The sequence below is a fragment of the Phyllostomus hastatus genome, unplaced genomic scaffold, assembly GCF_019186645.2.
Source record: "Phyllostomus hastatus isolate PE091 unplaced genomic scaffold, TTU_PhHast_1.1 phas_contig_58, whole genome shotgun sequence".
Lineage (NCBI taxonomy): Eukaryota > Metazoa > Chordata > Mammalia > Chiroptera > Phyllostomidae > Phyllostomus > Phyllostomus hastatus.
Genome location: NW_025333916.1, coordinates 1,465,575 through 1,479,043, shown reverse-complemented (window position 1 = coordinate 1,479,043; position 13,469 = coordinate 1,465,575). Strand labels below are relative to the sequence as shown.

Below are 13,469 nucleotides of genomic sequence, written 5' to 3'. Positions count from 1 at the left end.
CAAACCACATCCAGCAATACATTAAAAAGATCATATACCATGACCAAATGGATTCATCCCAGGGATGCAAGGATGGTACAACATTTGCAAATCAATAAATGTAATGCATCACATAAACAAAAGGAAAGAAAAAAATCACATGATCATATCAGTAGATGTAGAAAAAGCATTTGATAAAGTACAGCACTCATTTATGATAAAAACACTCCGTCGAGTGGGAATACAGGGAGCATTACTCAACATCATAAAGGCCATATACAAAAAACCTACAGCCAACATCATACTCAATGGGCAAAAACTAAAAGCTGTCCCACTGAGATCAGGAACAAGACAAGGAGATCCACTTTCACCACTTCTATTTAATATTTTAAATATTATTGTACACATACACATGTATAATCAGCTCTCAAATGTGTATGTTTGTATGGGTATATCAGTTATATTGGGTTGGACAAAAATTTCACTTAGTTTTTTTGTAAAATAAAAGACATATTTCTTATTTTCACCAATAACTTTATTGTTCTGGATATTTTGAGTATGTTGGCTGTCTCCCATGTTGCATAATATTGACTGTTCTAATTAACATCTTAATTTGATTGCTATCAACTTCAACTGGTCTACTGACTGTGGAGCATCATTCATCGAGAAATCTTCAACATGAAACTTTGAAAACTGCTTTTGACACCTTCAATCAGTCACAGCACCTTCTCCATACACTGCACAAATAATTGTTTGCCTTTCAGTTGAATTTTTATTATTCTTGAAGTAATAAAGCATAAAATGCTGAAAATATTGTGTATTTTCTTCCATCATCAATATCAAAATGGCTACAGAAAAATTCACCAATTTTGATGTTTTTTTATCTTTTTTTAAAGATTTAGTTTATTTTTTTTAGAGAGGGAAGGGAGGGAGAAAGAGAGAGAGAGAGAGAGAGAGAGAAACATCAATGTGCGGTTGCTGGGGGCTGTGGCCTGCAACCCAGGCATGTGCCCTGACTGGGAATTGAACATGCGATGCTTTGGTTCGCAGCCTGCGCTCAATCCACTGAGATATGCAGCACCAGAGCAATTTTGATGTTTTTTAAAATCCACACTGATGTGACAGTTGTCATGATATAACTTAACAAAATTATTTTGAAGGAAATTAAAGACAACTAAGTACTACTAAAGCCATCTGAGGAAGAAAAAAAAGGAACAAATGTTTTGGCCAATCCAGTATAACCTCATTAAGGTCACAATGTGTTGGTGTAGCCATAGATTTATTTTAAATCATTAATCAAATATGTTTTTAATAGTGCAGTTGTGTTTTCTAATGTTGGTAAATTTATATAAATTTTTCAGTTTTATAGAGTCTAGATTGAGCTGCCAGATGCTGAAAGTCTCCTTCTGGGTTAAGAGCTTGTTTTACATCCAAACCTTTCCTAGTGAATGCTAAATATTTTCTGAAACTTGGTTGAACATGTAACTGCTTAGGAATTGGAAAAATCTGGTTTGAAGGAGTTGTAACATCTAATATCATATAACAGGTGGTCACTTGCTTCATTAAATACAGACAGTAGTTTATCACTCCACATCTTTCTTGTTTACACCTTTTATCAATAAAGTAACAAATCTAGAGTTATCATGGTCATAGTAGAATTGTACCATTTTGCTATTTCTTTTCCAGATCAGCTGTGGTAGAGATCCAGCTGAGATCTGGTATGCTATTTTAGCTTTACTGAGTATCCCTCAAACACATTTTTTCTCTGAGGTTTGCAATAAATATTGGTATTTCTCCATGTTTTCTTGCAAGGATGTCCAGCTGCACAGCTTCTCCATTTGTGTTGTTGGCAACACATGCATGAGTCCCAGCATCTGAAGATCTGGCCCCTTTAAAGATGAGTGAATGAAAACCCTTGTAAGACACTATCATTTTGTGAAAATCATCTGATTAAACTGGTCCCCATAGCAGGGCACATCAGAGTTGGCTGTCCACTCACTTTGAAGTCCATTCTGCCGATTGTCTTTCTTCAGTTGACATGTTCTCTGGTACTGAATGAAATGTGGTGGGTGATACTTCTCCTGGGTTGCAGCCTGATCATTCACATCTCCCTTTGGGGATGATCTACTTCTGGTGGCACAGTAACTTGCAGTTGTTCATGTTCTGAGTTGTGTTGTGGTAAATGTCATGCCTCACTGTCATAGGAGCTTGACACAGCAGATTACAAGACAGCATCTCCTTAAATGTTAGGTATTGATTTCCATTATGAAGAGAGCTGTCCTTATATTTCAGCTTTCTCTCCAATTGGGTCTTCTTTTTTTGGTCCCATGTATCATGATCAGGAGTCTCGGCTATAGCTTTTGCAGTTTGGGATGGCTTATCATTTACTGATGATTGTTGAAGTCCACAGTGGAAGAATGTTGTTGTTGCTGTCATCATGCTGTGATGATAACATGGAGACAAGGAAGCTACCTGGGGGCTGATTATAAGTGGCTGTAACACTTTGGCTCCGGTTAGAACCAAAAGGAGGCTGCAGAGAAGCAGGGAAATAAGAGGAGGACATGATGAGCTCACTGGTGAGGAGACAGAAATCTTTGCTCAGTGTACTGGGGGCATGGGTAGTAAAGGAAGACTGGTCTGCCTAGAGAAGTTGGAGGTTTCCACAAAATACAGGCATTTATATACATGACTGTCTTGAGATTTCTTATACTAATTAAACAATACAGAAGCAAAAATAATGTTGAGAAACAGAAAAGATGTACTCTTTCATACAACACTTAAAAGTACCTGACAGGACTTCTTATTAAAATGCAATTAAGAAATAATTTGAGTATATAGAAGTTTACATTAAGTCCTGTAAATTCTTTGCTATACAAATGGGCTATAATTTGGGGGTGATAGAAGTTTCTATCCTATGTGAGTTTATAAATATAATGTAGATGTTTTTGATTTATAAATGACCAAAGCTTCCTTAAAATGTTTACTTTAAAAGCATTTCAATTATTTCTTTTGTCATAAACTGATAGGTAAAAATAGATCAGCACCATAAGATAGAGATCAGTGGTCACAAGATGTTAAACTAAAAGTGTTCTGTTTATATCTGCTTCAGACAAAAATATTTTAACTGAGGGGTGTGTGTGTATAAGAGAAAAAGTAGGTAGTGGAGGGAAAATATCATGAATTTTGAAATCAGGAGACCTATTGGATGCCCTTGGACATGTTAGGTCTGTGAATGTGGATTTTTCATTTTTAAAATGGCAGAACATATACCCACTTATGGTACTATCCACATGTGTGTTTCTGTCCAAACATACCACATACCATGCTCCAACTCTCATGGCCATTGTGGCACATGGATATTTATGGTGCATGCCATGGACTGTTCATGGTCGCTTAACCTTGTCCCCACTACATATCCTGCTAATACAGTCTACTACTATAATTTGGCTGTAAGAGTTTTTTTGTTGTTGTTAGGAAGCTAACCATTCTAGGCTCATGCATAATATTATTTTATTACTGTACATGCATAATACCAGGAAGTACTTATTTTTAATACTCATTTTTCACATTTGAAAAAAGCCTAAGAAAAACTTGCTGTTTTTTTTCTATGACACGCACACAATGGTACACAAACAAGTTAGGAGAGTTCATCTGATGTTTGTACCATCATCCTGAGTTGTATTGTCTTCACCATTTTTATAATGTATGCATTTTTTCATTTATCCATAACCAACAAAATAGGTGTGATTCTTACTCATATTTTGCAAATGAGAAAGTGGAGCACAAGACAGTATCTTATTATCAAAAGCATTGTATCAAAAGCATACAATGCAATATCTAGATGATGTGTCATAGAATTATACACTTAAAACCAATATAATTTTATTAACCAATTCACCCCCCAAATATTAAAGTGGTAGAACACCAATCTAACTCCAGGATCATTTGACACAAGAGCTTCTGCTCTTAGCAACTACTCTGTCAGTATCTCTGAAGGACACAATGGTTACAGTTTAAGCGACAAGAGACATGTGACTACAAATCATAAAGATAAAATAGGGTTCCTTTCCAATCTTAAAACAAATATATTAATATCTCTCACTTGTGAAGGAATTTAATATTTGAACTGCTATTGCTTTGAAGTACAATAAGTTAGGACTATTATAATATCGATATTCTGTTGTTACATAGATTCAAAAATAGCTAAAGATAGTTTTTTATGGCAGAATCTAGAGGAATTTCATTCTCATTTTCATTTATGAATGGAACATTGAATTAAAAATACTTAAACCAGTAAACTAATGCTCAAGATTCTTATTGCTTTCATTCCACATTTCTTTGTCCTATATTAATTCCCTATTTCAGAATGTAAATTTTATCAGAATATCATTCGGAATGTCATTCTTACCAGAAACATTTTTTCAAACTTTACCATGGACACAGTTATGCACATATATAACTGATTGCTGTTAATCAGTAATATACAAGTGTGAAAAGAGAAAAATAAAATATCTTATGAGTTTATGAATATGTTGAAATTTTAAGAATGTTGGTTATTACATGTGACATTCAAATGGGTAATTTGTGTCAATAATATTTACCTATTTTTATTTATCTATATAATCATCTATGCACACACATTTACTCACACATGTATAATATATAGGTGTATGCATACATATATGTATGTATTTAATATGTACAGATGTATGCACATACATATAAACAGAGAGAGATGATGTAACAATTTAGCTCCAAAAACAATTATTGATAGATACTTAGAGGAGTAAACTGTATAAATGCTACTATGGAAACAATGTTATCCTTGTCCTACAGGGTATTATAATGAAGATAGGAAAATAACAAAATAATCACTGTCAACAAATATTTAAAACACATCTGACCTGGCTGGTGTGGATTGAGTGTGGGCTTGCAAACCAGAGGGTCACCAGTTCAATTCTCAGTCGGGGCACATGCCTGGATTGTGGGCCAGTCCCCTAGTAGAGGGCGTGCAAGAGGCAACCACACATTGATGTTCCTCTCTCTCTTTTTCTTCTCCTTTTCCAAGTTCTCTAAAAATAAATAAATACAATACAATACAATAAAAATAAAACACATCTAATATATGTATTGTATATATCAACAAAATATATATATACACACACATGCACTTTTTAAGTAAATTAAAATGCAAGTAACAAGTGTAGCTTTTTATAGAAAACATTTTCAAGACAGTGAGTCTTATGCAGGAAAAACATTAGATGTAGATAATATAACTCAAAGTATGAAATAAGTCTGAGAATACTACATGAAAACACCATATGAAAAACACACAATAATTTTTATAAATCTTTTCATAAAAGATTCTCAGGGAATCAACTTTTGGAGAGTAGAAAGGACATACTTAAAAATATTTCAGTGGAAGACTTGGATATTAAACAAATTAAACTAATGAAAATGTAGAATGCTAAACAGCAGCCTAAGGCGGTTGGAAAGAAATCTCACAGAGGAGTCATAGCAGAGACTTATGTTGAGCCAGAAGTGACACTGAAAAATGTTTTGGAAATTGGAAGAGCAATACATATGCCTCCCTTTTCTGAAGCCTACTTTTGTTTGTAGGACACTTCATTATCAAGAGAACGACCTCATCAACAAAATTTGTTTCCCAGTGTGGTATAGCAGATTGAAACACTGGCCATAATCCTTCAGTCCTCTTATATTCATGCCCTTTGAATGTGGCTTTGGATTTGGTTGGCCAATAGAATGTAGTACAAGTGACCGAATGCCAATGTTGAGCCTAGGGCTCAGGAGTCCAGTCACTTCCACTCTGCCCAGCTGTCATGTATACAAGTTCCAACTGGCCTGCTGAAGAGCAAGGGGTGATGGAGAGTGAAACATTCTCCCATCTGCAGTCATTCCACATAAGCATTTCTCACTGGCTATATTGTTGAGCTCAGACACATGAATGAACCCCACTGAGATAAGAAGAACTGCCTAGATAAGATTAGACCAAATGCCAAATCACAGAATCACAAGTTAAATAGGTGATTGTTAAACTACAGATATGCAGAGGTTTGTTACACAGCAAAAGCTAACTGATACACATGGTCAACACTCACCTGACAGGGGAATAAGATTGCTGTAATTTGTCATACAGGTAATCTAAATGCATTCCTACCCTATATAAAATAGGTTTAATTGAAAGTTTACTCAATTATAATATAAGCTTCTTTTTCACCAAACTGCATTAGTCAAGTCCAAGGTTTCAATCTTGCTTCTTTAAGGTCTAACTTAAATATACACTGTGATTTTAATTTACAGTGAGTTCCGGATTCTGCTCCTAATCAAAGCACCAGGTGGCTTTGATTATCCAATTCACTATTGGAGTAATCATTATAAAACTGACTTGTGGTTTTAAATCATTTTGTATTAGAATGCCACATAACTGTCTAAAATGTCAAAGAGAAGAAAGAAATTTTTCTGCAATTTTTTTAATGTTTTAGGCAGGTTGAGTGTAACTCCAAATTGAGAAGCTTTCTAACATTTCACATAGCTGCCTTTCTGTGCACAGGCTTTCTGTGTGTGTGTGTGTGCATCAAATAAAGAATGATAATATAAAGCAAACTGTCTTTCTTATTGTCCAAGGTTAATTAAAGCCAAATGTGCCTTCCACAATGCAGCTAATGTTCTTTAATTAGTCTGTCTTGTGCAGATGTGACAAAAGGGAACATGCAATTATAAGGGAATAAAAAGTACACATTGTACTAATAATTGTCCACAACATGAAATACTATTTCTTTTCCCCTGTGAGTAACTTGATTACTTGACAAATAATCCTCTCTACAGCATTTAAATATGTAATGTAATATTACATAAATGAAATGATGTAAATTATTCATTTATAATAATATATACTTACAATTACCTTTATGTTTACTGAAGCATTTTTATTTCCATTTACCTTCCTTCCATAGTTTTAAACAATGCAAAACTACAGGTTTTTAATGTTTCCTACAGGCATAAATTTTAAACATAAAAATGGGTGTTATTTTACATGCAGAAGAGCCTTAGTAGCAGTCATAATTGGTTTTGAATGTTAACCTTTTCTCTTAAAATGGGCAAATCTCTTTACCTCACTAAGATTAATTTTCTTCAGCTATTAAATTGGGATAAGAAGACCTACAGTGGTAGTGGATGGAAAGTGGTTGGAAAGATAACATGTATAAAGTGGCCAGGTCACAGATTGTCTTTCTTATAGTGCCCAATTATTAGGAAACAGAAATAGAATCCATTAAAATAAGTTTAAGTTTGCAGATATGAATTGTTTCTTGATTTCAAACTCTCTTAAGTTATTTCCATCTCTCTTTTTACTTGTTTACCAGAGAGCACTTTCTCCCCTTAGAATAATGATATTGCGTGTTAAACATTTGGGGACCTCACTCAACCAAATGCTAATATATCTGGGAAAGAAACTCTCTAAGTAAAGTAGAAGTGTTTAGAAAAGAACAACTACTGTCTTCAGGGACTGTGTTTTCTGCCCAAAGGAGGAATCTGATTTTCCCTAAAGTGATGATGAAAAGGATAATTGAAAGGAAAAGAATGAAGCAGAGGTCACATGGCATTCCAATTTGAGTGGCACTGTTTTTGCAGCTCTGTTCCAGGGCCCATTTTTTCAGAATTCTTGAAGTCGACTGTCATTTGAGGCAGAGGCCCTGTGATTCTCACGTTAGCTCCTGTGGTGTGGCATCAGGGGAAGTTGCTGCCCCAGTGCATGACTGCTTCATGGTTGTAGGAATTAGTCCTGGACCTTGAGTTAGAATCTGGTTTGGCCTTCAGCATTTCCATCAGTTTTGCAGTCACTTAATTCACTTAATTCCCTGCACTGAATGTCTTTCTTGTTAAAATACGTAGAGAGTTTTCTATCACTTGAGTTAAAATAAACCCTGACTGATAAAGCTTCAAAATATTTTTGATAAGGCAATGAAATTGCCCAATGGAGTGGGATTGTAGGGGAGAAATAATGATGGGGAGGTAGATTACATTCAGAGTATGGGATTCTTAAAGACCTTGATTCTAAAATTCATGAGAAGCCACAAGAGACCTTGGAGCAGAGAAATAGCATGATCAATATTTATTTTAAAAATATGACTCTGGAACCTGCGCATGGAGTAAATGGAAGGATGCTAGTAGACAGGAAGCAAGTGGTTTGATCTGATGGAAGCTGTTGGTGTTGGTATCAGTTACAGCCAGGAATAAGAGATGATCCTCTGAGAAAATGACACTTTCATAAACAGTAGGCATAAAATTGTTTTTAGTGTTATTTTTAAAATAAGCAAGAATAACCCATATTTTTTTTCATATTACAGCCAACAGTTGTCACTTTAACACTTTAAGGGGACAGTTGACAACGTGGATATGGTGATATGTAAATGGACAGCTAGGAGGTTCAGATATCAAGTATCATTTCTCTGATAGAGTGTTCTTGGAAAATATACCAGTTCTTAAATCTTAAGTACACCAGTAGCTTTAACTCAACCAATAAAGCATTGGCAGAATCAAAAACAGCTTAAATACTCTCTAGTAATAAAAACCAAGTGTCTAGTCTTGTATTATATAAATACTCTCTACAAATTAGTTTTCTTACTTTCCATCATACCTACAACAGTGAGAACACCTTGATACTCCAAGCTGACATTAGGCGTGCTCAGATATCAGAATCATAAAGTGCAGAGTTCTGATTTTATCATTTTTTAAAAATCAGAATATACATAAATAGGAATCATAAATTCCTACTCAGCAACCTGTAGCAGGTTTAGAGATAAATACTTACTGGCATATTTTGAAGCACTGGAATTACCAGCTATGGCCCCCTTTGCCTTGCATTTGTACCTTCCTCCAGCACACTTCACTTACCCCCAGCCTTGGTATATCCAAGAGATAAAATCTGATTGCTGTAGCCACATTCCTAAAATGCATCCCACCCCATATAAGTCTAAAAATACTTTAAATAGTGCAATATATTTGGCCACACAAGGTTTTCAGTATTATTATCCAGCATTATTATCCATGTAAGCTGATAAATTGTTTATTTCAGGACTATTTACTTCAGTAATTGCTCTGGTTAAAAATAAGTGAAAATGAATATGGATAAAAGAACATTACAATTGAATCCAAACTTTGTATTTGACTATGCCTTCATATTTATTATTTTAAATTAAGTTTAAATTCATTATCTATATAACCAAAATGGAAGAAAAAAGCCCTCATTTAAAAAGTGTATACTCAATGCTAATTTATTACATTCATCAGTTACAATAAATTGTGTCTACATGTTTATTTAATTTTACTTCATATTTAAATATTATATGAATATTTATTTTATATCTGCAGTGAAAAGTTTTGCATTAAAATAATTCATTTTTATTATAATACATTAGAATTTAGTTAAATAGGTGTCTCTGTATGAAGGTACTTGATTAGGTGTATGTGGGTCCTTGAAAAACAGTCATGAGGTCTGGGAAACATGGGGATGCATAGTTGAGGCTTTTAAAATACTACAGTTTTGACACTGTTGGGGTCATGTGATTGCTTTCTGGCTAACTGAAAGGTAATGTCAAGAGAAAGGGAGGAATGAAAAAGAGCACAGCCCGGCCTGATGTTCCTGCTGGTTGAAAAATCAATCCTGGCACCTAAAGGGAGCAAAGGAGGAGAAGGAATTTCCATATCTTAGAGAAGTGCGGTGTCAACCAGAAGCTCAAGCAAACACAGGTGAAATTAAAGTAACTATTTTTGGATTGTGTAACTTTCAACTTCTAATTTGGTATATTCACACCAGCTATTTTCATAGCCCTTGTCAGGCCCACAAGCTTAAGGATAATTATTTGCTTACAAAAATAATTTCATAAAATAATCTAAATGTTCAGCCATTAAATAAAAAAATAACATAGTGTAAAACAAATGCCTTTGTTGAGTGTGCACTCAGAGTTTGTAGAGCTAAGGTGTCTGGTGGTAGTTTTATGTTATTTCCACCCAAGATACAAGGAACATTTCACTAATCACTTCTAACAACCCTCACTTGAACACACACACACACACACACACACACACACACTCTCTCTCTCTCTCTCATTCACATTATGAAGAGAGGGGAATATGAAAAGAAAATCCAAATTAAAATTCCAACTTATTAGCACATAGGCTAAATCCACACTATGACACAGGGCTGGTAAAGGCTATGATGCAGTACACTGTGTAATGAAAAGCCTTATTCCCCCCTTTTTTTTAACTTTGGCTTTATTTTCTTCATCTGCCTCCCTAACAGAAATCAGAGTAAAAGGGCAAGAGAGATCATCAGATATGTATGGCCAACTTCAGCAAATGTTAGTGATATGAAAGTGGATGATATACAATGAAAGCAGAAAATATAAAGGAATGGAAGAAGCACAACGGCTTTAGGGCAGTGCTCTCACCTACAGAGTACAATGCTGTCAATTCCCTGGACTCAGACAATTTGATTGACAGCTTCCCCTTCATACAGAAAGTGCTGGAGGGAGTGGGGAGTACAGAGGAAAACAGAAACACTATCCTATGTCTTTCTTGCCCCTTTCCCCTCACATGGCATATTTTTATTCATAAGCTTGTTTATGCCTTGATAAAAATAAACTTCCCTAGAATAATTAGTCCACTGATTATTTGTATACAGGATTATAGATTTAAGATAGATCCTCTGTAATGTAATGTAATGTTTCTAAGGGGAAAAAAAGCCACACTTAAGGAAAAAGCCCTTAGCAAAGAGATACAAAATTTTAGCATTTTGCCATCTCATTTTGAACTGCATTTCTGGACTTCAGGAATTCCAAATTATTCCTCTCGTTTGCAGACAAAGCAAAGTTCAGTGAGGCAGTATTCTTCATTAAGGGAGATTTAACTGAGTACTGGTCTGGGCCAACTGGTATGAAGTTGGAATGAAGAGAAGTAATTTAAAAGAGCACAGGATCTGTTTTAAGAATAGTCACTTGTTCATGATACAAAATGAATAATTTAGATGGCTGTTAGCCACAATTATTTTAGGCGGGCAAAGGCAAATGGAAAATTGTATAATTTTATGAATACTAAAAGCATTTTGTTTGAGCAAGAGAAATTTATGTACTTGCTGAACTGAACTACAGTATTAAGACAAAAGACTATTTGTCTGCTTGTGACTCATCAGTTTTAAATGACAAAATAATCTATTTTTTATAATTTTTAACACTTTATTATAAAAAATTATAAAAATATACCAAGCATCCAGCTTCAACAGTTAATAAGTCATGGTCAATATTGTTTCAACTAAATCCCCACTCAATTTCTCCAATCAAACCCCCCCCAGATTATTTTGATAAAGATTTACATATCCTACCATTTAATCTGTGAATTTTTTATAATTATCATTATGTTCAGTTCTGATCTTAATTCTGAGTTCTCACTGGACTGAAGCAAAGAAGTGAGCCACATATACCAATATATCACCATTCTGTTGTTAAAGTTCAAACTTTTAACATAAAAAGTTGAAAGAATTATCCACATACCCACCACCCTCATTCATCAGTTGTTAACATTTTGCCATATTACTCTTAACATGTACACATGTCTACATAACCAAAATACCATTAGCATAACTAAAAAATCTAGCAGTTCTTTATAAAAACATCTAACATTCAATTCTTATTCAAATGCCTCTAATATGTTTTTAGGAGCCAGTTTTTCTATCCAGATCCAATCAAAGTTCATTCACTGAATTTGGTTGTAATGTTTCCTTAATCCCTTTTACTTTATAACAGTCTCCCAGCTTGTTGTTGCTTTGACATTGACTTTTTTAAAACACCCAAGCCAATTGACTTATAGAAGCATAGAAAGTGAGCCACATTTACCAACATAAATCACCACTCTGCTTGTCTTCTATGAAAAGAGTATGGTGGCTAATGGTGAGATCAAGGTACTGAACATATTTTAGGTTGCCTGAAGAGCTTATAATCATTATTTCTGTATATTACCTACAAAAGGGCTCATCGAGTGCTTGTTAAATGAGTTCAAATTATCTGTGTTTTATGATCAATTACTCTAATAAAATTCATGTCCACATCACATGTGTTCAAACACTCATACAACCTGTAACAGCACCTTCTTCATATTATCAGAATAAAATGTGACAATGAGGGTAGAGCCCTCCACACAAGTCCTCGCCTATGATCTACTTAAATATTTGAACTTTACCTTAAGTATTTGAACATAATATTAGTGTTATTGATTATTATTGAAAGTGACTTTGTAATAGTAACCAAAAAGGAACGAAGATCTGCAAACTCTTCTGGAGAAGCTTGCCTGCTCATCTATGGATAGAGAACAATTTAAAACCTTCAAAACTCTTTAGATCTTGGATTTATTTTTTCTGTATCCACAAGTATAAAAAGTAACCTTTATCTATTATGCTTAAACCATAATCATAAAACTGTAGTTTTGTGTTCTTAGTGCATGCATGACCTCCAAATGTTCTGGACACGAACCATGTATGTATTCTAAGGGTGATTATCAATAGCTATTGCTCTCTTCCCCCTGAAAAATCTGCCTAGGATTAATTACTGAGGCAGTATGCTCTTTCTCTCTAGAGTGGTAATTTTTACATATGAGTGTCAAGTTGGGAAAGAAACTGGATAGATTGAGAGGGTTAATATAATTCATTATTAAGAAGAGTGCACCAATAAAGAAAAATATAAAGATGAAGTAAAATGGCAACTTTTGTCAGATATTTCAGTAGCATAAATCACTTTCTCTCTTACAAGACTAGACAACCTAGTGGGTAATGGACTCTGTCTCAAAAAATGAACTGATTCGACAGCAGTGTAATACCACCTACCTTAGTTCTAAAATATAAATGCTGATTTAAAGTCCATAATTACACAACTAAATCTATATAAAATATATAATAAATATATAATAATACACATACAATTAATGGATTCACAAACATAGTACCTAAGTACTTATCTTCCACCTATAATTAGAATATATTGCATTTAACTTACCACACAACATGTTAACCTAAAACTCAATATACTTTTAAAATTTTAGTTTTTCTGACTATATAGGTATGGGTTTATTTCTGGACCCTCTATTCTGTTTCACCCATCTACATGTCTGTTTTCAGGTTAGTACCATGCTGTTTTGATTACCATGGCCTTATAGTATCGTTTGATATTGGGTTGAGTGATTCCTCCAACTTTGTTCTTCTTTCTCAGGATTGCTGTTGCTTTGTTGGACCTTTTGTAGTTCCATATAAATTTTTGAAATATATGTTCGAATTCTGTGAAATATGAAATTAGAATCTTGATAGAAATTTCATTCAATCTATAGATTGCTTTGGTTAGCATGAACATCTAATGATGTTAATTCTTTCTATCCATGAACAAGATATGTGCTTCTACTTATTTGTACTTCTTCAATTTATTTCTTCA

General features: G+C 34.2%; 1 pseudogene; it reads right to left on the bottom strand.

Annotated features, from left to right (window-relative positions):
- Positions 1 to 1,323: 1,323 nt before the first annotated feature.
- Positions 1,324 to 3,323, bottom strand: LOC123824914 (annotated as a pseudogene).
- Between the last annotated feature and the right edge of the window lie 10,146 nt (positions 3,324 to 13,469).